A 22,806-nucleotide genomic window follows, 5' to 3' on the forward strand; every position below is an offset into this window, starting at 1 on the left:
AATATCTGCTTGATCTATGAAGACATCATATATGTGCCAGTGCAGCTCCAACTCATCAGTTTGATCCTCTGTCTCAGAACATTTACACAGTTTTTACCAAGTGAAAGGACACAGGAAACACCATGCAGTGAAGGCTCTGCACAAGAAAAACATTGTTTTATTTTTGTAATGTGAACTTTGTTTTTCATCTCATTAAAATGTTACCGTCATAAGTATATTTATTTGATATTATAATTTTTTTCTGATTAATAACACAATGTTGATTAACTTTTGTAGAGGTCCCTACAATCTCTAAGATCAACACTGCCTGTTGCTGTTATTATTGACCCCTTATTGATATGTGATGATCAGTCTTACAACTACAGAAGATACTTCATATTATCTGCATTCAGATGGAGTGGATGTTAGTCCAACACATCAGACATGACCTCTCCAGCTCTCAGTTGATGTGCAGATGAATGATTTGTGTTTCCTCTGCAGGTGAAGGTAGAAAGTGTGTGTGAGCTGATGTGATTTCAGCAGCATGGATCAGTGTGAGGACAGAGAGGAGGGAGTCCCTCCCTCTAAAAGCACTCTGTGTGGGGAACATGAGAGCCAGACCAAAGCTCAGAGGTGAGATGACCATCTCTAACTGTCCATGACTGTTCTCCACAGCTCAGCACTCACATCACTGCTCCATCATTATTCACAGGAACCAACCTGGACCTCCACCCAGCTCTGTGTCCTTACAGAGTGATGCTTCTAAATTTTACGCCATTGATTTTAAAGTCCAGCAGGTGTCTACTGCAGAGAGGTGAGCTGTTAGTATCATGAACTTTTTGAGAGCTGATTTAACTGCTTGATGTTGTTGAATGTTGTTACACCTCCTCATTTTTCTGTTTGTGTAAGGTTTGTGGTGATGTGTGATTAAGAGCACTAGGTATGTCTGATGGACCCTGTACATTTCCATTTGTAGGGTGTTTTCTATTAAAAATGCTAAGAAACTAGGTTGGTGCCACCCATGCAATGTTTTTTAGCTTATGGATATTAAGATTTTTCTGGTTTTTTTTGGTTATTTGTTTTGCTTTGTTTTTAAGAGTGGAGCTCAGCCAGCTTAGGGTTGGATAAGTCTCAGATTTTAAGGTGCTGATTCTCATTCCCACCACTTTGCACTCAGCTGCAAACCATTCCAGTGTGGGCTGAAGGTCATCACTCGATCAAGCCACATCATAAGAACCACATGATCTGTGAAAAACAGAGAGGATATTCTTTTTTTTTTTTTCTTTTGCCTGTCCCATTTGGTTCTTTAGCCGTCAGAATTGTTATCTGAAGGCCAACAAGGATACCCAATGGATTTACTCCTGGATCACCTGTTGAGAGAAATAAAAGAGAAGACAAGCCAAAAAAAAAAAAAACAGAGCAACATAATAAACACAACACCATCACATTAATCTAGCTAAGTGTAAACAGCAGTAAATACTAAATATTGAATGTTATGGTGCAGCACGCAGGACCGACAGCGCACAATGTACTTTGAGGTAGCAGCCAAGAAACGTGTAGTTTATGTCCATGGACATTGAACACCCGAGTGCACACCAGTGTGGATCAGCGCGCTTGTATTCAAAAGGTTTCCCCATGTAACAGTCTGCTACAGGGTGTGGGGGGCCATAGCCCCGTCCTCCAGGGCACGAAGCAGGTATGGAGGAGATCCAGGCTCCAGACGTCCAGAGGCCCTCAGAGCACAAGAGACCAAGGAAGACCAACAGAGGGGCAGCCGTGCCACTATCCCAGAAAGAGCTGAGGAGAGTCATAGATGAGGGGTCACTCAGCAGCCGCGGAGCAGAAGCCAGGGGGGGTTGCAGTGACGTGCCCATGAGCTCCGCCGGCAGCCAACTGTGCCAGAGTGACCGAGCCTCCGGCCGAGAGGCCGGAGGTCTGAGGGTCCCCTACGCCCCAGAATAGGCCTGACCGAGCAACAGGCACCAGGCCCTGCCAAGTAGCCACCGGGAGTGAGCTGGTACATACCTGAGCGCCCAGCCCCGAGCACCAAGAACCACCAACGCATCAACACTTGAGGGCATCAGCCACCGGTACGGAGTGTGGTGAGGGGAGCTAGGCCTCCATACTTTGGAGGGCCTGGGAGTTCCCAGAGAGGTGGAGTCTAAGACCCGACCTGACATATAGACACAGTCAATGGGGTGTCACAGGGTCCCCAGGAAAAAAAAATTGTAATTGTAAAATAATAAAATAAATATTCTTCTGTAGCAATAACAAAGTATAACATAAATTATTCTGTAGCAATTACACAAGAATATCCAGTAATGTCCCTGCCTACAATTAAACACATTCACTTACCGAAAATCGGGGGCATCTGTGGCAAATGGGTGCAAGCCTTTTACCACAAACTTAGTCACTGCTCGGTGACATTTGTCTATCCTGGCCTGAAAGGAGACGCCAGCAAGAAGTGCCAGCATCTGAGCCAGCCAGACTCTGTCTGTCTCTCTCATCATGGTCACCTAAATGCAATGCACAGTAATAGCAGGTTTTGTAATAAGGCAGATATTTGTAATAATGCTTTTGCATATTCGTAGTGTTTCCTCCCTGAAATGAAATATCTACTTTGCAAGTATTACAAGTTGCCCTGTTGTCATCCGTTCTCGTAAAGTATAACCAAACTTTTGAGCGTTTGACCTGCTTAGGTGCCGTGTTTCCTGCCAGGTAAATGACGCTCCGCAATGTGGTGACGTCATTCGGGGTGACTGGAATCGATAAGGGAATTGTTTGCAAAAATGGCAAACAATACCAAGGAATTGAACCAGTGGGAACCGGTTCTCAACAAGAACCGTGTTTCGATAACCATCCGTAGTCTGGTGTATTGCTTTGACAGTGTGAGCTGTTGTTGGAAGATGTAAAGCCCATCAGGAACATCCGATGACCTGCATAGTGCACTCTATGTAGTATTCTATATTGTATTAATTGCTGACTGGGATTTCTAATCAATTTAAAGGTTTTTAAGCATACCTGAGACCAGACGTTTTGGTCTAAGCTGACTGATTAATCTGCTTCCCACTTCGCAATAGGGAGGGACATTGATTCATCTGTTTTAGAAAGCATTCTGTATATTTTGGACAGTAATTTGGGGGTTTTAAGAGTAAGAAATTGAACCACACTTGGTGGTGTTTGTAGTTCCATTTGACCCGGTTTAAATTTCTTTTTTATTATGGACTTAATTTGTTGATATTCTAAAAATCTTTTCTTGTTGATCCCATATTGTATAACTAGTCTGTCAAACGGAATAAAGTCTGTTCCTTCTAATATATGTTCCAAGTATTTAATTCCTTTACAACTCCAATCTGGAAAATTAATCATATTATTGTTTTGTAATATGTCAGGGTTGTTCCAGATAGGAGTATGTTTGCATGGGATTAATGAAGACTCTGTCAATTTTAGAAACTCCCACCATGCTGTCAGAGAAGAGCTGATGTTGATGCTTTTAAAGTATTCATGTCGTTTGATGTTTGAGCTGATAAATAGTAGGTTTGATATCTCTAGATTATTGCATAGTGCCTGTTCTACATCTAGCGAGGGCTCATCTAAGAAGGTATGTTTTAACCACCCTGAGATGAACTGAAGCCTGTAATAAGTATTGTTGAAAGTTAGGCAGATCTAATCCTCCCCTATCCTTGGTTCTTTGTAGCGTTTTTAAGTTGATACACGGGGGTTTATCTTTCCAAAGGAATTTAGAAATATACAAATCCAGAGATCTGAACCAATCTTGTGATGGTATGTTCGGGATCATTGAAAATAAATAATTTATTTTTGGCAAAATCATTATTTTTTATAGTGGTGACCCTTCCCATGAGTGATATGGGTAGAGATTTCCATCTAGTCAGATCGCCTTCTACTTTCTTTTGAAGTGGGATGTGGTTTAATTTAGTTAAGTCTGAAAGCTTAGGAGAGACATTAATACCTAAATATTTAATATTTCCAGATTGTAGTGGGGCAGAAGAAGAATTATGGAAGGAGCAGAACTGTAGATTTTGACCAGTTAATTGAATAATCTGAAACTCTTGAAAACCCGTTTATTAGTGTACTTACCTCAGAAAGGTTGGTTTGTGAGTTTTGGAGAAAAAATAACACATCATCTGCATAGAGACTGATTTTATGTTCTACGTTCTTACATTTTATGCCCTTAATTGTTGTAGCCTGTCTAAATGCTGCTGCTAGTGGTTCGATAAAAATAGCAAACAGTGAAGGGCAGAGTGGGCATCCCTGTCTGGTGCCCCTCAAGGGCAGAAGCTGGAGGATGTCTGGTCATTTGTTCTGATACAAGCTGTTGGGGAATTATATAATATTTTAACCAGTTATTTAAAGAGGTTCCAAAACCAAATTTGTGTAAAGTTGCAAATAAAAATTTCCAATTAACTCTGTCAAACGCTTTTTCTGCATCTAGATATAATATTGTGGTTTCAATGTTGTTGCTGCATGCGTAATATATTAAATTAAGTAATCTACGTGTATTTGTTGATGAGTGCCTACCTTTTATGAAACCCGTTTGGTCAGGATGAATTAAGAGGGGGGATATTTTCTCTAATCTTTTTTAGAGAGCTTTGCAGATTATTTTAAGGTCTACATTTATAAGAGATATTGGACGATAGCTTAAGGGAAATGAAGGGTCTTTGCCTGGTTTTATCAGGAGACTAATGTTGGCAGAATTCATACTTGGTGGTAGTCTGCCATTTTCCTTGATTCCCTGCAACATTCCATGGAATACTGGTGCCAAAATTGTCCAGAATTCTTTGTAGAATTCTGCAGGAAAGCCGTCAGGACCTGGAGCCTTATTATTGGGCATACTTATCAGGGCTTCCTGGAGTTCACCTGGCGTCAGTGGCAAATCCAGTGCCATTGCTTGACTGTCTAGTAATTTTGTCTAGATGGGTTTATTTATGGTGAATATAAAGTTCCATAGAAATCCCTAAAAATGTTGTTTATTCTTTCAGGGTCATATTGTGTTCCCAGATGAATCTTGAACAGCACATATAGTTGTTTTTTCTTTATTTATTTTTAACTGGTTTGCTAGAAATCTACTGGATTTGTTACTGTGTTCAAAATTCTGCAAGCAAAATCTTTGTACTAGGAATTGTGTTTTTTTATTAATAATTTCATTTAATTCTAGTTTTGTCTTGCGTATTTTGTTCATTATTTCTTGATCTTGGTCGAACGCGTAGGCTTCTTCTAAAGATTTGATGTTTTTTTCTAGTTCCTGAATATTTTTGTTTTCGTCTTTCTTTTTATGTGATGAGAAAGAAATTAGTTTACCTCTCATCACACATTTCCCTGCTTCCCATAGAATAGATGCTGATATTCCGGGAGTGTCATTTAGCCTAAATATAGAGTCCATTCTTTTTTTAAAGTATTTAATAAAGTCTTCATCTTTAAGCAGCGATGTATTGAATCTCCAGTTTTCACTTGGTGTAGCGTTCTTCTTATGTATTAGTGTTAAAGATACAAGAGCATGATCGCTGACAGCTATAGGGTGAATCTCAGTGTCTGAAATATCACTCAGCAGTGAGCTGCTGACTAGGAAATAATCCAGATGAGAGTAGGAGTGATGAACATGTGAGAAGAAAGAATATTCCTACTGTTGGGGTGAAGCGAGCGCCATGCATCGCAAAGGCCATAGTTGCTCATATACTGTTTGATTATATTTGTGGACTGCCAATTGCGCTGAGTTCCTGCTGTGTTGAGCCTATCCATTTCTTCATTTAGTCCAAGGTTGAGGTCGCCTCCAAGAATAATTGTGCAATCTAGGTGTTCAGAGAGTGCACTGAAAAAAACGTGGAAGAATGAGGCTTCATCAACATTTGGACCATATACACTTACAATACATAGCTTTTTCTTAAGTATTGATAATTTAATAATTAGAAATCTACCCTCTGGATCTATAACTGTATCAAGTACTGTAAAATTATCATTTTTATGTATTAAAATTGCTACTCCCCTTTGTCTAGAATTATAACAGGCTGCAAACACATTAGGAAACTCAGATATTTTAAGTTTGTTTGAACCTGTGACAGCCCTGTGAGTCTCTTGTAATAAAACAACGTCTGCCTGTAGTTTTTTAAGCTGGTTAAATGTCTTTAACCTCTTTTCTCTGGTGCCAGCTCCATGTGACAAACCTTAGTGTGCCCATGTTTGTGTGTGTATGGCTAATGATATATGCTGGGTGTTTCGTTTAGACGGGTGAAGAGAACCACAAGTGTAAATATATATATATAGATATATATATGAGCTGAGCTGTTGATATTTAGTATAAGCAGCTGAAATTATAGCCATTTACAATTACGAGCAGTCATCTAAAACAATGTCTTTCTCAAAATATCACTGGCTGAATTGTTACTAAAACAAATTCTTCATGGTTCCTCCACAGAGTGGACCAGCAGAGCTCAGAGGTTCCCAGTGGTCAGTCTGCCCAGCAGCATCAAACACAGCTAGACTCCATATTTATGGTCTGTACATGTACAACAACTACTTTCACATCTATTCTGTTCAGTCATCTCCATGCTGCTGTTTGTAGATCAGGGGATTGTCAGTGTGTCCAACATGGATCTGATGTTTGGCTCCATGATTTCAGTCTGATTGGGTCATTCATCATGTATTCTGTTCCAGCTGCTGGAGGACAACATCATCAATTTTGTGAAAGATGAGCTGAAGAAGATCCAGAAGGTTCTTATTTCGGATTACCCAGAATGTTTAGAGTGTCAAAGGCAGGATGACGAACAGAAAATGAGCAGCAGAGAAGCATTTATGAAGATCATAGTGGACTTCTTGAGGAGAATGAATCATGAGGAGCTTGCTGACCATCTGCAGAGCAGTAAGAAACAGATACAAATTTGAGCTGGTTAATGCTACATTAACTAATATCTTGGTAATTGACAACATGCATGTGTACTTAATAAATTCTTGACTGAGATTGAATTAATATGTTTGTTTGTTTTGTTTGTTTTTTTATTTTTTTTTAGAGATTCCCATTGAAGGTTTTCGGCCTCATTTCAAGTCTGTCTTGAAGAAGAAGTTCCAGTGTGTGTTTGAGGGCATCGCTAAAGCAGGAAACCCAACCCTTCTGAATCAGATCTACACAGAGCTCTACATCACAGAGGGAGGGACTGCAGAGGTCAATGATGAACATGAGGTCAGACAGATTGAAACAGCATCTTGGAAAACAGACAGAACAGAAACAACAATCAGACAAGAAGACATCTTTAAAGCCTCACCTGGAAGAGATGAACCAATCAGAACAGTGCTGACAAAGGGAGTGGCTGGCATTGGGAAAACAGTCTTAACACAGAAATACACCCTGGACTGGGCTGAAGACAAAGCCAACCAGGACATCCAGTTCATATTTCCATTCACTTTCAGAGAGCTCAATGTGCTGAAAGAGGAAAAGTTCAGCTTGGTAGAACTTGTTCATCACTTCTTTAAAGAAACCAAAGAAGCAGGAATCTGCAGCTTTGAAGACTTCCAGGTTGTGTTCATCTTTGATGGTCTGGATGAGTGTCGACTTCCTCTGGACTTCCACAAAACTACAATCCTAACTGAACCTGGAACGTCCGCCTCAGTGGATGTGCTGCTGATAAACCTCATCAGGGGGAAACTGCTTCCCTCTGCCCGCATCTGGATAACCACACGACCTGCCGCAGCCAATCAGATACCTTCTTACTGTGTTGACATGGTGACGGAGGTCAGAGGGTTCACTGACCCAAAGAAGGAGGAGTACTTCAGGAAGAGATTTAGAGATAAGAAGAAGACCAGCAGGATCATCTCCCACATCAAGACATCACGAAGCCTCCACATCATGTGCCACATCCCAGTCTTCTGCTGGATCACTGCTACAGTTCTGGAGGATGTGCTGCAAACCAGAGAGGGAGGACAGCTGCCCAAGACCCTGACTGAGATGTACATCCACTTCCTGGTGGTTCAGGCCAAAGTAAAGAAGGTCAAGTATGATGGAGGAGCTGAGACAGACCCACACTGGAGTCCAGAGAGCAGGAAGATGATTGAGTCTCTGGGAAAACTGGCTTTTGATCAGCTGCAGAAAGGAAACCTGATCTTCTATGAATCAGACCTGACAGAGTGTGGCATCGATATCAGAGCAGCCTCAGTGTACTCAGGAGTGTTCACACAGATCTTTAAAGAGGAGAGAGGACTGTACCAGGACAAGGTGTTCTGCTTCATCCATCTGAGTGTTCAGGAGTTTCTGGCTGCTCTTCATGTCCATCTGACCTTCATCAACTCTGGACTCAATCTGCTGGAAGAACAACAAACAACCTCAAAGAAGTCTGAAACAAGAGATTCTGCAGAAAAACAATTCTACCAGAGTGCTGTGAACAAGGCCTTACAGAGTCCAAATGGACATCTGGACTTGTTCCTCCGTTTCCTCCTGGGTCTTTCACTGCAGACCAATCAGACTCTCCTACGAGGTCTGCTGACACAGACAGGAAGTAGCTCACAGACCAATCAGGAAACAGTCCAGTACATCAAGAAGAAGCTCAGTGAGAATCTGTCTGCAGAGAAAAGCATCAATCTGTTCCACTGTCTGAATGAACTGAATGATCAATCTCTAGTGGAGGAGATCCAACAGTCCCTGAGATCAGGAAGTCTCTCCACAGATGAACTGTCTCCTGCTCAGTGGTCAGCTCTGGTCTTCATCTTACTGTCATCAGAAAAAGATCTGGAAGTGTTTGACCTAAAGAAATACTCTGCATCAGAGGAGGCTCTTCTGAAGCTGCTGCCAGTGGTCAAAGCCTCCAACAAAGCTTTGTAAGTAAATATATGGTCATACCTTCATTTTTCAAATATTAAAAATTATCCAGCTGTCAAAAGTTCTCTAGAGCCGGTCATTATCTAATATATGTCTGTAAATTGCTGCATTCATCTTTAAATGCAGCTGCATTCAGTGTGTGAATGTGTGTGTGAATGGGTGGATGACTGAATGTGTAAAGCGCTTTGGGGTCCTTAGGGACTATATAAAGCGCTATACAAATACAGGCCATTTACCATTTCCCTGACTAGTCTCCTGGTTTCTGCTGCCATAAACCTTCCCACAGCATGCTGCTGCCACCACCTGTTCACCTGTAGAGATGGTGTTGGCCAAGTGATGAGCTATAGCTGGTTTCCTTTAGACATGACATGTGGCATTCTGGCCAAAGATTTAAATCTTTTATGAGACCAAAGAACTTTTTTTCTCATGGTCTCAGAGTCCTTTGGGTTCCTTTTAGTAAGCTGCTGGCAGATAGTCGTGTGCTTTTTACTGAGAAGTGCCTCCATCTGGCAACTCTACCAAAAAGGCAGAGTGGTGAAGTCCTGCATAAATGGTTGTCCTTCTGGAAGGTTCTCCTCTCTTCACAGAGCAACACTTGACCTCTGTCAGAGTAAACACCAGATCTTTGGTCACCTCCTTAGTTGCTCTGAAATGCTCTCTCAAAAATAGGACCATATATAGACAAGCCTCTGCCTTTACAAATCACAACCAATCAACTGGTGGACTCTATTCCCCTTCTAGAAATATCTATCAAATGATCTGTGGAAACGGGATACACCCAATTTTTCCTCTCAGCTGCACGCATGCGCAATTGCGCACTGCTTTTTTTCCCCCTTTCTCTTCGTCTGCTAGGGTGCACAGTGCGCCTCTCAGAACTATCAGATGGAAAATAGGCTCACGTGTCTGTTGGTTTAAATTAAAAAACAGATTCAGTCCATCTTATTAACAGTTACTCATGTTATTATTATTGTCCATTATCCTCCAGTGACATTATAGTACTACCACTCTCTACCATTATGTTTTTAGAATTGACTTCCAGTGACATTCTTTTTTATTATTATTGGATGTTAAAAGAAATCATTCTTTTTCCTTTTTTTTTTTCTTCGCCTGTCCCGTTTGGTTCTTTTGCCATCAGAATTATTGTCTAAAGGAAAAGAAAGATGCCCAACGGATTTACCAAATGGACCATCCCAGCCTTGCCGTATTGGTCTATTTGATTCACCTTTGCTTTTATTGTTTATGTTATTTTATTTTCACTTGCTAAAGACAGGACAGATTTGACTGGGGAAAAGAAAAGGGAGAAAGAAAGATAGAAAGAAAAACATTCATGTCTTTTGATGTTTGAGCTGATAAATGGTAGGTCTGAAATCTCTAGATTATTGCAAAGTGCTTGTTCTACATCTAGCCAAGGTTCGTCTAAGAAGGTATGGTTTAGCCATCAATTGTGCACTGCTGGCACGGTCTTTGCGCACAGAAAATCTGCGTTGCGCACAAAAAAAAAACAAAAAAACTAACCTGAATTGAAATTAAAATTAATACTTTAACAATTCTGTTTTGCAGTGTTAGTCAATAAGTGATTGGGTGCTCCAGTATGGGATTAGAATGATGCCACCTTATCCCATAGTCCAGCTAATAATACGATTCGCATTCACATACACAGGTAATCAACGTCGTTGACAGGCTATGACAGCGTCCTTATGTGCCGATACCGGTGTTTTAGCAAGCAAAGCGGCGTGGCTGATGTGGAGTTGAAGCCACGTTAATGACAACGTGTACAACCATTGGAGAGGTGAGCAGGATAGACGGAACAATTGACGGAAAAAGTGTGGACTTTATACCAGTTTTTAAATTGTGTTGATAGGCCACGTAAAACCAGAGTTATGATAAAAATATCTGCAATGTTTGGTTTTCTTCCTGAATACTATCGTTATTTATATTTACTGCGGAAGAAACTGTAAACTGTAAAACCGTTGTTTTATAAGGAAAATGCTTGAAAGCACTATCCGCCCGTGAGCTAAAACAACACCAAAAAACCCCACCCTTTCCTATTGGTCAAAAAATGTACCATGTTGACCAATCAAAAATGATATAGCAACATGGCATTTGGTTTTTATGAAGGGTGGAAGTTTTAGGAGTGACGACGGTGTTTTGCAGGAGTGATACATCTGCTGCTGTCAGGCCTGCAGGTATCAGGCTGTTGTTCTCCTTTATCTCATAGTGGACAGAAATTATTTTTTGGAGTGACACAAATAATTTGTGTGGCATCAAATTTGATGCAGAACAGCTGATTGTTCTGTAAATAGTTTGAAATGTTTATTTAAAAAAGAGATCAACAGCTGCAAAACACTTTGTTTGCATAACTCAGTTACTTTTTTTAAAGAAGTAACTATATAATTAATTGCCCAACATTGGTTATTATATACTGTATTTTGCAGACAGAGTTACAGGACTCTCTCTCCCTGTGTTAACATGCTACACAGGTCATGAACAAGATTTTTTTTTTTTTTTCATTGTAAGTGGGCTAAAGCAGTTAAATAAAAGTAGTCTAACATAAATGTAAATGCTCTAATTTGATTATTTTAATAAACCATGTGACCTGGATGGATTCGATGCTGGCCTGACCACAGTGCACACGTCTGCTGTTGCTCACAGCTGCATCTTGTAGCTGTGTCGTCTTAAATTGGCCATGTGGTTTTGACGCGCCGTCGCATCCTGTCAGGAGATTTATTCTAAAACACTTCTTCAGTTGAGAATCAGAGAGGAGAAACACACACTGCAGTTAGTTACTTGCAAGCAAGGGCAGCCACAGAACTCGCACAGAAGTGCGGGCTCTGAGACTCGCGCCGTGCCACTGCCCTGTTCTTTATTTATACATCAGTGGGTGTTTGTTCTTTACATTGGAGTGTGTGTGTGTGTCCATAACCGACTTCCTAACCTGCTGGCCTGGAAGTCCAGCAGTTAATCTAAACAAAATGCACTTAGCCTAAAACAGACATAGATACGTTTATCCTATCATAAAACAATAAAACAAGGTATGACCTCTCCCATGCTCCCAGGATGTGGGTTTGAATACCAGAACACCCTGGAATGCACACAAAGCCTACTAAAGATCACACATCCTATCACTACACAATCGATTATACACCTCTAAGCATATATGGAAACTTATATCATTAAAAGATAATACTGACACTAAGTACAATTTCCATTGACACATCCGTCGACCCCAGAGGGTTAAGCGGAGGCTCCCAGGGGATTGGCAAGCAGCCACTTGGCGTGCTGACCTCTGGCGAGGACACAGCTAGACCAGCCGGCACGGTAACCTCAGGCATAGCAGGACCCTTGCGTGCCTTGGCCTCTACCTCCACCTCCACCACTTACTAATGAGGCCCTTTGCACGCCTCCTCAACCTCCACCTCCGGCTGGTCCGTGAAGACATGCTGGTCGATCCGCAGCCCTCCTCCTAACCATGACGGGTGCAGGCCTCTGCCGGCCAACAGCCTCTCTCACCCAAGGAGTGGTGATGGGCGCACTGAGAGACTGTATCCCGGCTGGTTTCACCCTAGAGGCCAGCACGGGCGCTGCACAGTCGAGGGTCGTGGGTGGTGGCAGGGGCAGCCTGGAACCAATCCAAGCTGCCAGACTCGCAATCCGCTGCATCCGGCACTCGGATTGCTCTTGCAGTTCTTCCCACCAGGCATGGTGGTGGTGTCTTACAAAACAAGACACCACCAGCTCGGCTACCTTTTGGGCCAGCTTTTTCCCTGGCTGGCCCGGTCCTGGGTCTGCCGCAACAACAACACAACAACAGTTTCATGCTTTTCAGCATTCTGCTTTATTTAACACTTTTTTCCGGTTGCTGTACACACACCGTCGGCTGTAGCTTGCAGCCCAACACATATCAACAACAACAACCTGATGACTAACAGCACAGCCTTTTAAGCCAGCAAGGCATGATTGACATGATTAATTCATTTTGGAATAAGGCTCTAACATGACAAATTGTAGAAAACCGAACTGCTGTGAATACTTGCTGCATGCAGCCTCGTCTGGGAGATTTCCTAGCCTCATGTTTTTCCCACACAATGTTATCTTCAAGGCCAGGAATTTTGTTCTTTACTTCAATTACACATACTTTAGTTAGCTAATCATAGCTCAGTTTATAATTCGCCTTCAGCGTAGTCTTTTATCTCCTATTTCATCTCTGCTATGTCTGCCATAACACCATCTAGTTTAGAAGACTGGGACTCTAGGTCTTTCATCTGTGCCAGGAAATGGAGCAGTTCAAATGAACTCTTCCAACAAGTGTGATCATACCAGAAGCTTACTGATCGCCACCAAAAGCCTCTGGTGGAGCTGCAACTTGCTAAGGGACACTTAACTGTCCCTTAGAAAAATTTGTTTGGGCCAAGACAGTGACCAATAGTGCCTTCTTTTAATGACAACAGGTATATTTAGACAGATAGGTTTAATTGTTTTTTCACAAAGAAAATTTAAAATCTTTTATTAGATTTAGGTATTTTTCTTAACCTTGAATTTGGTTTTCTAGGTTACGTATTTACAATAATTTAATCTTATCACAAATATTGCTTTTCAGATTGAATGGCTGTAACCTTACAGGGAGAAGCTGTAAAGATCTGTCCTCTGATCTCAACTTCCAGTCTTCCAGTCTCAGAGAACTGGACCTAAGTAATAATGACCTGCGGGATTCAGGAGTGAGGCTTTTCTCTGCAGGACTGAAAAATCCACATTGTAAACTGGAATCTCTCAGGTCAGGAATCAGCCATTTCGACTGATCATAAAACATGAAATTGGATTGGAGTAGACTCTGGACTACTGTAAACTTATTTTCATATTCAAGTTTTTGTATGTTTTAGATTTCATTTAAAATGTGAATTCATTCACCGGTCCATTTGGAAAATTTAGGGCTATTTTGTGCTTGTGATGTACCAATTCCCTTTTATTGCTATGAATTAATTGTAGATTAAGAAAAAACTGCAGGAAATGAAAAAAAAAAGACCTTAAGACGTTGAGAACAGTTACAAGTACCTTGGAATCCTACAGACAAATGAGACTTCTAGGAAAGGTACAACCACCTGCAGAGAATAAGGCAAGTTCTGAGCAGTCAGACGAATAGGAAGTATAAGATCCGGGCAATCAATCAAAGCAAAGATACTTTGCAGAACCCTCACGCCCTAATCACTGTGAATGGCAAAGCTGGCGCCACTGATTAACAATGGGCAAAAAAATAAAACAATAAAAAAAACTCATTGTACCTCATTCTTAGTTAGTGTATTCTCTGTCTCTGTTAATGTTTGTTTATAATGGAGCACTGTAACGAAAAATAATTTCCCCTAGGGATCAATAAAATATTCTGATTCTGATTATATGTTCTCAATTGCTGCTGATACAAATAAAGCTAACATTAACTGAATTCACAGAATGGGTACATGGCTTTCAATCTCAAAAACAAAACATAGGAATAAAAAAAGTGTTCACACCATTGTTCTGTCTGCAGTCTGTCAGGCTGTCTGATCACAGAGGAAGGCTGTACTTCTCTGGCCTCAGCTCTGAGCTCCAACCCCTCCCATCTGAGAGAGCTGGACCTGAGCTACAATCATCCAGGAGACTCAGGAATGAAGCTGCTGTCGGCTGGACTGAAGGATCCAGGCTGGAAACTGGACACTCTCAGGTATGGTGAGAATTTCTCATAGAGGAGGAAGAATTTTGATTTCCTCAGGAAATGATAGAATATTCTGATTCTGAGATGTTTTCTCTGTCAATCACTCATTTCCTTAGTGTAAGCTATATTCTTAGATTTGTTGTTCTTCATGGTTTTGACTCACTTTATATTTTCTGCTTGTGATATATTCTTAGATCCTAGGTTTTAGATTTCTGTTACTTGCCTACTGTTACTTCTGCCTTCCTCGTGTCCCATGCTTCATGTCTGGGCACCCTTGTCTCTATGTTCCCTCTGTCTCCCCAGTCAGTCAAGTCTCCATGTCTCAGTGTCAAGTCTGCATCTTTGTGAATGTCTCTTGGTTACTGTGTTACTTTCACAGGCATGCATCACATGCTCTGTGTTTTCAGTTTTCCTTCCTCCACATCTCATTATGTGTGATCACTCCCAGCTGTGCTCTCCTCCTATGTCTTATTCCCTCGTTACTACCTTGTAAGACCCATGTCTTTCTCTGTCCATTTAACATTGTTAATTTTGAAATACTTATTAATAACAACTATTTTTTAATTTTCCATTACATTACAAAATGCTTTATTTTCATGTGTGGGAATCTCATGCAAACACATTTGTGTGTCTCTCATGAGCATTTGTACAATTTTTGTACTATTTAGCTTAATAGTACAAATTTAGATTACTGCCAAAGATTCAGCAACAATATGATAATATAGATACCTTCTTTAATTAGTATATTTTTTTCTAAAAGAATTGTACAACCTATCTCTGAATTTCCAGTACCACATCCTCCATTTAACCTGGTGTCCTTTTGACATATCACAAAGGAAGTGAATTTACAAAACTCTAATGAGGAACACATATGAAACAAAAGCAAATGTCTGTATATTATCTTATTTAAGCTTTTTATAATCACACTGAACTGTCAGGATAGATACTTTAACTTTTTTTGAGTAAAGGATAGTGAACAATTATATATGCAAAACTAAGCAATAATTCTGAAAATATTATAATTTTATGACACCCTAATTTCAATGTGGCATCACCGTGTTAGCTAAATAAGGAGTTTTTCCTGCTTTTAACCAAAAAAATAAAATCCTGTTGTATTTTTTAGTAGCAGTAAATGTGAGGAATGGAATAGACTCTGTTTCAAAGACTAAAATGATGGAGTCATGTGTTAACGTTATAGGTGTTTAGTGATGTAAAAACCAATACAACAACTGCTTGAAAGAACTGACAGACCGAGGATCAGTCCAAATCATCAGCAATTTGATCCTCATATGGATTGAAGTGTATTTGTGAAAATGTTGGACTGTTTCTTTATCGGTGTGTAATGTTAACAATAATAATAATAATACATTTTATTTGAGGGCGCCTTTCAGAAACCCAAGGTCACCTTACAAAAAACACAATTAATAAAAGGAACAGTAGTCAAAAATACATAAAATAAGTTAAAATTACAAAACAGAGCGTGGCAACAGATAAAATCAGCATTAAAGCGAATAAGCCAGTTTAAACAGATGTGTTTTGAGCTGTGTCTTAAATACGGAGAGGGAGTCAATATTTCTTAGTGCAGGGGGAAGAGAGTTCCAGAGCCGGGGAGCAGAGCGACTAAAAGCTCTGTTCCCCATAGTAATAAGGTGTGAGGACGGAACAGTAAGATGAATAGCAGATGATGATCTGAGAGGGTGGGAAACAGTGGTGATATGGAGCAGTGGACACAAATATGAAGGGTCAGATTTATGGATACACTTGTATGTAAGGAGTAAGATTTTAAAATTTATCCTGGCTTCTATGGGCAACCAGTGAAGCTGCTGAAGAACTGGGGTAATATGAGCACTTAACGGAGTACGGGTGATGATCCGAGCTGCAGAATTTTGAAGACGTTGGAGTTTATGAAGGGACCTTTTAGGGAGACTAAATAGGAGGGAATTACAGTAATCAATACGAGATGTAATAAGACTATGGACAAGGATGGCAGCAGCATGAGAGGTAAGGAAGGGACGGAGTCGGTTAATATTACGTAAATGGAAGTAAGCAGACCGGGTTATGTAATTAATGTGAGACTGGAATGAAAGAGTATTATCAAGTATGACACCCAAACTCTTAACCTGGGGGGAGGGAAGGGTGGGAGATCTTTCAATGTAAATGGAAAACCTGTGGGATTTGGTTAAGATAGATGGTCTACCAACAAGTAAAACTTCAGTTTTATTACTGTTAAGTTTGAGGAAATTGGAGGAGAACCAGGATCTAATCTCAATAAGACAGTCTGAGAGGGAGGGGAGGTGGGAGGGATGAATTGGGTTTAGAAGAAAGGTAGAGCTGGGTGTCATCGGCATAACAGTGGAAATTTATATTATATTTTCGGAATATATAACCAAGAGGAAGCATATAAATAATGAATAAAAGAGGCCCCAATACTGAACCCTGGGGCACACCAGCAGAAACAGGAAAGAGAGTTGAAGAATGGAATTTAAGTTGGATAAACTGAGTGCTGTCGGAGAGATAGGAGGTAAACCAGGCAAGGGGGGTATGACTAATACCAATGGAAGCTAACCGGTTCAGGAGAATATTGTGAGAAATGGTATCAAACGCCGCACTAAGATCAAGAAGGATGAGAATGGATAGGAGACCAGAATCATTGGTAATTCTTAACAGAGCAGTTTCTGTGCTATGATTGGGGCGGAAACCAGATTGAAATTGTTCATAGAGATTATGGTCATTGAGATGTAAATGAAGCTGGGCGGAGATAACTTTTTCAAGAATTTTTGAAATAAAGGGGAGATTTGATATAGGGCGAAGATTATCAAAGTTATTGGGGTCTGCACCAGGCTTTTTGAGAACTGGGATAACAGAAGCCTTTTTGAGTGCTTCAGGAACAATTCCAGTGTTCAGGGAGGAATGGATAATGCTGGTTATGAGAGGTGCTAACGAGGGAAGACAGGCTTTAACTAACACAGTGGGGAGAAGGTCAAGTTGACAGGTAGATGACTTAGATTTTTTAATGAGATTAGATATGTCAGTTATGGAGGGAAGAGTAAAGCTTGAAAATAACTGACAGGAAGACAGTGGGGTAACCAGGAAGTCTACTTCAGAGTCAGGAGCTCCTAAAGAGTTAAGTTGACGGTGAATGTCTGAGATTTTACAAGTGAAAAAAGAGATAAGAGAGTTACAAAAATCAACAGAATACATCTGGGAGGGGAATGTGTCTGGAGGTTTTGTAATTTTACTGAACAATGAATAGAGGAACCTGGAGTTACCTTCACTAGAACTAATTAAACCAGAGTAGTAAGCATATTTGGCTGAGGCAGTGCAGTACTTATAGAACAAAACATGATCATTGTGCATTTCTTTATGTACAGTAAGTACGTTAGACGTTCGAGTTGGTGTCCTTTAGCTTTAAGGTGACGTAGGTCGGAGGTAAACCATGGAGCTGAACGGGAAAATGAGACAGTTCGATGTTTAAGGGGAGCAAATATGTTAAGAAGGTTATGAAGGTTGACATTATAATGGCATACGAATTCACGAGGGGTTGAGCTGTGGATAGATGGAAGGTCATAGACGGCAGATGAAAAAACAGCTGGGTTGATATTACTAATTTTCCTAAAAGTGATATTACGAGAGATACAGGTTTTGGAAGCGGTTATGTTTGCATCAAAAGAAATAAACATATGATCAGACTGGGGAAACAATGTGGCTTTACAATGGGTTGGGGTAATGCCAGAACAACAGACCAAATCCAGGATATGACCTTTGGAATGGGTAGGAAATTTTATGTACTGTAGAAGCCCAAAACTTCTACAGTACATAAAAGAGCAGAAAATTCATTTAAAAACTCCTTGTTTGGCTTAGGTGGCCAATAAACAGTACATATGATGGTGGGGGTAGATCCAGGGAGCTGTAGTGCAGTATATTCAAATGAATGGGAGGGAGGGGCAGAGACAGGGAGCACTTTCCAGTGCCTCCGGGGAATTATCGCGAGACCTCCGCCCCTCCCCGAGATGCCAGGTTGACAGGTGTAAACAAACTCAGATGGAGTGGAGTCGTTGAGAGAAACAAAGTCATTGGGCTGTTGCCATGTTTCAGTCAAACAAAGAAAGTCCAACTTACGATCACAGAGGAGATCATGTACAAGATGTCCCTTACCAGTGAGAGAGCGGATGTTTAATAGACCAAACTTGATGCTGGAGTTACCGTGCCTCACAGTAGGCTTAGTTGATCTAGCCAGGTGGGCCAGCACACTGTGGTCAACAGCCCGGTCAGTCTTGCAGGGAGGACGACGAGTTTTTGACCAGATAGAAAATATTGAGTTAGTGTCACTGATGTTGAACTTCCGCCGAAGCCCTCGGTGGATATACCTGCGGCGGGGCTGGAAGGCGATGTCCGGGTAGAAGTATAGAGCCACAGGTGGAGAGACAGCCAGGCAAAAACAAAGCCGCAAAAGATCCGAAGCAGAGTACTGGAGAAGAGCTGTCGCCGGGTGATGAATGATGGATAAAAAAAACCCAGGTGAACACGAGCCACACCAACACCCTGTGGATCCGCATCTTAATCAGGGCCGAGCGCTGAACACAACCAGAGGGACCGAACAACCAGCTGACAGCTGCAGCGCAAGCAATAGAAGCCCTCAAATATTGCGAAAACAAGTCAAAACAGGGTCGCGCCTTAGATACTTGATTAAAACTGTCATCAGCAACTGAAAAAATATTAACCATCCATCATCCATCCATCCATTTGCTTCCGCTTATCCTTTTCAGGGTCGCGAGGGGCGCTGGAGCCAATCCCAGCTGTCATAGGGCGAGAGGCGGGGTACACCCTGGACAGGTCGCCAGTCTGTCGCAGGGCCAACACACAGGGACAGACAACCATTCGCACTCACATTCACTCATACATTCACACCTAGTGGCAATTTGGATTAACCAATTAACCTATCCCCACTGAAAAAATATAATAAAAATATAATAAAAATAGTAATAGTAGATAATAATAATAACCTGTGAGCAGCGGCAGCCAAGCGCGCCAGCGTTCACTCGACCAGAAGCAGAAGGTTGTGTTTGTTTTTCTTCCTAAGGAAGTACAGGAGAACGACTATCTTTTAAAAGATTTTATTCGCTTCAGCAGTTGAAGTTACAAGTTACAGTGTGCTGGACCTCAATGTGAACTAGAGGTCTGCTTCACAAAAAGGACGGCCCTGTAAGAGGGCAATACAGTGAATTGATGCTTTTGACCCCTATTACATGGAGTGCCAGTTCTTTATGAGCACAACAGCAATGTGTATATAAAATTAAACAAAATTTTATTCTTGCGGTCAAGTCAGTGCTAAATCAGCTGTTGGCCTTCTTCATGTAGTTACTGGGTCTTACAGACCATCGGCCTTTCCCCTCAGAAAGATGCATCAAACGAACACAGATATTTTATCTTCTAAAAACGATTTAGTGTTTCTTTTAATAATGAAATCCTAAGCAACATATGAGCAACGAGGGGCTTCAACTTATCTCTCGACTCGAGTCCTGAATCCTCCTCACCTGAACCCTCTTGCTTGCCTGATTCATCTCTGACCCCAACCAGCAATGGCATCTAATAGTTTTGTAGAACATGTTCTTCCTTTGCTGCCGTTGTTATCAATCAGTTAATATGAGTCCTCAAACATGGGATTAGACAACATCCATAACAAGTGATAATATAATAACTTTATTTTTTCCAAATGTATTAGTCAACCACTCATCCAGAGTATCTTCAATCCCTGAAAACTATTTCATCTTTCAGTTTCCATAATCGTTCCAATCCCCTGGTAACTGACCCAGATCCAGAGCTGTATTATTTGGAATATACATACAGCAAGCCAACCCAAACACTGAACCTCCTTTTTCTGCCAAGAGCATATCTAACACTTTCCTATTCTCCTATTGTCATAAGTGATGGGTTTTATCCAAAGTACTATAGACTTAAATCCATTAACTAATGTGTTTGCCAATTTATAAATAAGTAAAGTGTATTTATTAAGTGCTTTTCGTAGACAGGAAGTCACAAAGAGCAGTAACATGAAAGTCAAAAATAAACAGAACATTAAGTAACAAAACAGACAATATAAACAACACAAAAGGCTAAAGGTAAATAAAAAGGTTAAAAAAATTAAAAGTGTTTATAAACAGAACGCTTTGAATGATTTTTTAAAAAAAATTTTTTATCTCGAACTCCTTTCAGTATCCCTATTGATTTGTATATGGGCAGGGCTTACCTCTTCTACTTTGGTATGCAGATTCCAACAAACAACAGACTCTGCTTACCTTTATTTTGAAGGCTTTCTATGAGCAGAACCAAAACCAGTTGTCTCCAGTTTGACACTTGACGGCAACTCCACCAGCTCCAATGTCTCCCCTCTTCCAAAAAGAAGAAATCACCTCGGGGTCACCACTTTGTTATGTTCATTTTCATTTCTTAAGGACAGGAACATCTTTTGAATGATTGGCTTCAGCAGTTGAAATTACAAGCCTAACCATGTATTATCTTGCAATTCTTAGCCTCTTTTATTTTCTGTCTGGGACATTGTTTTTGGACTTCCTTAGCCCAGAAAAAATATCACCTTGGCTCTAACTGCACATTTGATGTTTAAGCATGTTTGCAAAATCCCTTCTGCATGTCAGTCTTAATAATTAAATATAATCATATTGCTGAATTAATACTTTTGACCATTATTACATGGAGTGCCACATCTTTATGAGCACAATGTATATAAAATCAAGCAAAAGCAGCTTTATTTAATCATTTTCTTTCCTAACACTAACAGTCTGTGTATGAGAGCCATGTAATATCCATGTGTGCATGCTGAAAGAGACTGTGCTGGTCTGACCCCCCTCCTCCTTTCAGGTTGGAGCCTGCTGGAGTCCAATGGTTGACACCAGGTCTGAGGAAGTGTAAGTGTGTTTTTAATGTGATTCATGAAAACAAAGGAGCACACATTCAACCATCTTCAAACTGTCACATCACTCATTCAAATCTCTGATGTCAGGAGTCATCATCAAAGTGTCAATCAATGAACAGATGATGGATCAATAACTGCAGCTGGATTGTGTTTTGTTTTCTCCATCAGATTCCTGTCAACTCACAATTGACACAAACACAGTACACACAAACCTCCAACTGTCTGACAACAACAGGAAGGTGACACATGTAAAGGAGGTTCAGTCATATCCTGATCATCCAGACAGATTTGATGTTCGTCCTCAGCTGCTGTGTGAAAATATTCTGGCTGGTCGCTGCTACTGGGAGGTTGAGTGGATTGGACTGGTTGATATATCAGTGAGTTACAGAGGAATCAGAAGAAAAGGAGAGACTTACAACTGTGTTTTTGGATACAATGATCAGTCCTGGAGTCTGGACTGCATTAAAGATGGTCCTGATTCTGTCTGTCACAATTACAGTCGAACATCCATCTCCTCCTCCTCCTCCTCTGTCTGTAACAGAGTAGCAGTGTATGTGGACTGTCCTGCTGGCACTCTGTCCTTCTACAGAGTCTCCTCTGACACTCTGATCCACCTCCACACCATCAGCACCTCATTCACTGAAGCTCTTTATCCTGGATTTTGGTTAGATATTGGTGCCTCAGTGTCTCTGTGCTGAGTAGACTGTAAAGAGTGCCTCCTGTTAGAGAAACACTGACTGCTGAACAGATAGTTCAGTCTGTACATGTCTGTCTCTTTCACTCAGAAACACATTTTCAGATTCACAGATTCAGTCAGTTGATGCTTTAAACTGTTCCAAATGATTCCTTGTAAACTTCTTCCTCTTCAGTCCTTTAAAGATGGAAGCTCCCATTATTCCAGGATCCACCTGTTGTTTTTCTGTCTTTTTCCACTCAAAGCGTCACAGTGAATCTCAGTTCACAACCAGCTCCTCTGCATTTTCAACAAGTCTGAGCTCATTAAAATGAATGCAAATGTTTCATTTTTATGTCTTAATGTGATTCCCCCCCCATCGTGACTGAATAATGGACCTCCAATACTATTTAGTGTATAAAATATTAAAGACATTCGGCATCTCTCAAGTTTCTGTCCAACCATTCTCTTCCAGTTATCCTTTTCAGGGTTGGGGTGGCCTTCTTAGGGCAAGAGGCATGATACTCCCTAATAGAGCAGGGCGATATGGCCAAAAATATTTATCACGATATATTTTGAAAATTTGCGATAACGATATAACTGACAATATAATTGATGCGAGACAAAATACAACTGCACAACTTTACTAGCGCAAAAAAACCCATCCATTTATTTTACTTAAACAATCAGCCGTTTTTTATATGCATTAAAGCTATATA

At 40.7% G+C, this 22,806-nt stretch overlaps 1 pseudogene; it reads left to right on the forward strand.

Moving 5' to 3' along the window:
• LOC120434883 overlaps nucleotides 1–22,521 on the forward strand; it is a 145,297-nt pseudogene extending 122,776 nt beyond the window's left edge.
• The last annotated feature ends 285 nt before the right edge of the window (nucleotides 22,522–22,806 follow it).

The sequence above is a fragment of the Oreochromis aureus genome, linkage group 3 (genome assembly GCF_013358895.1).
Source record: "Oreochromis aureus strain Israel breed Guangdong linkage group 3, ZZ_aureus, whole genome shotgun sequence".
Lineage (NCBI taxonomy): Eukaryota > Metazoa > Chordata > Actinopteri > Cichliformes > Cichlidae > Oreochromis > Oreochromis aureus.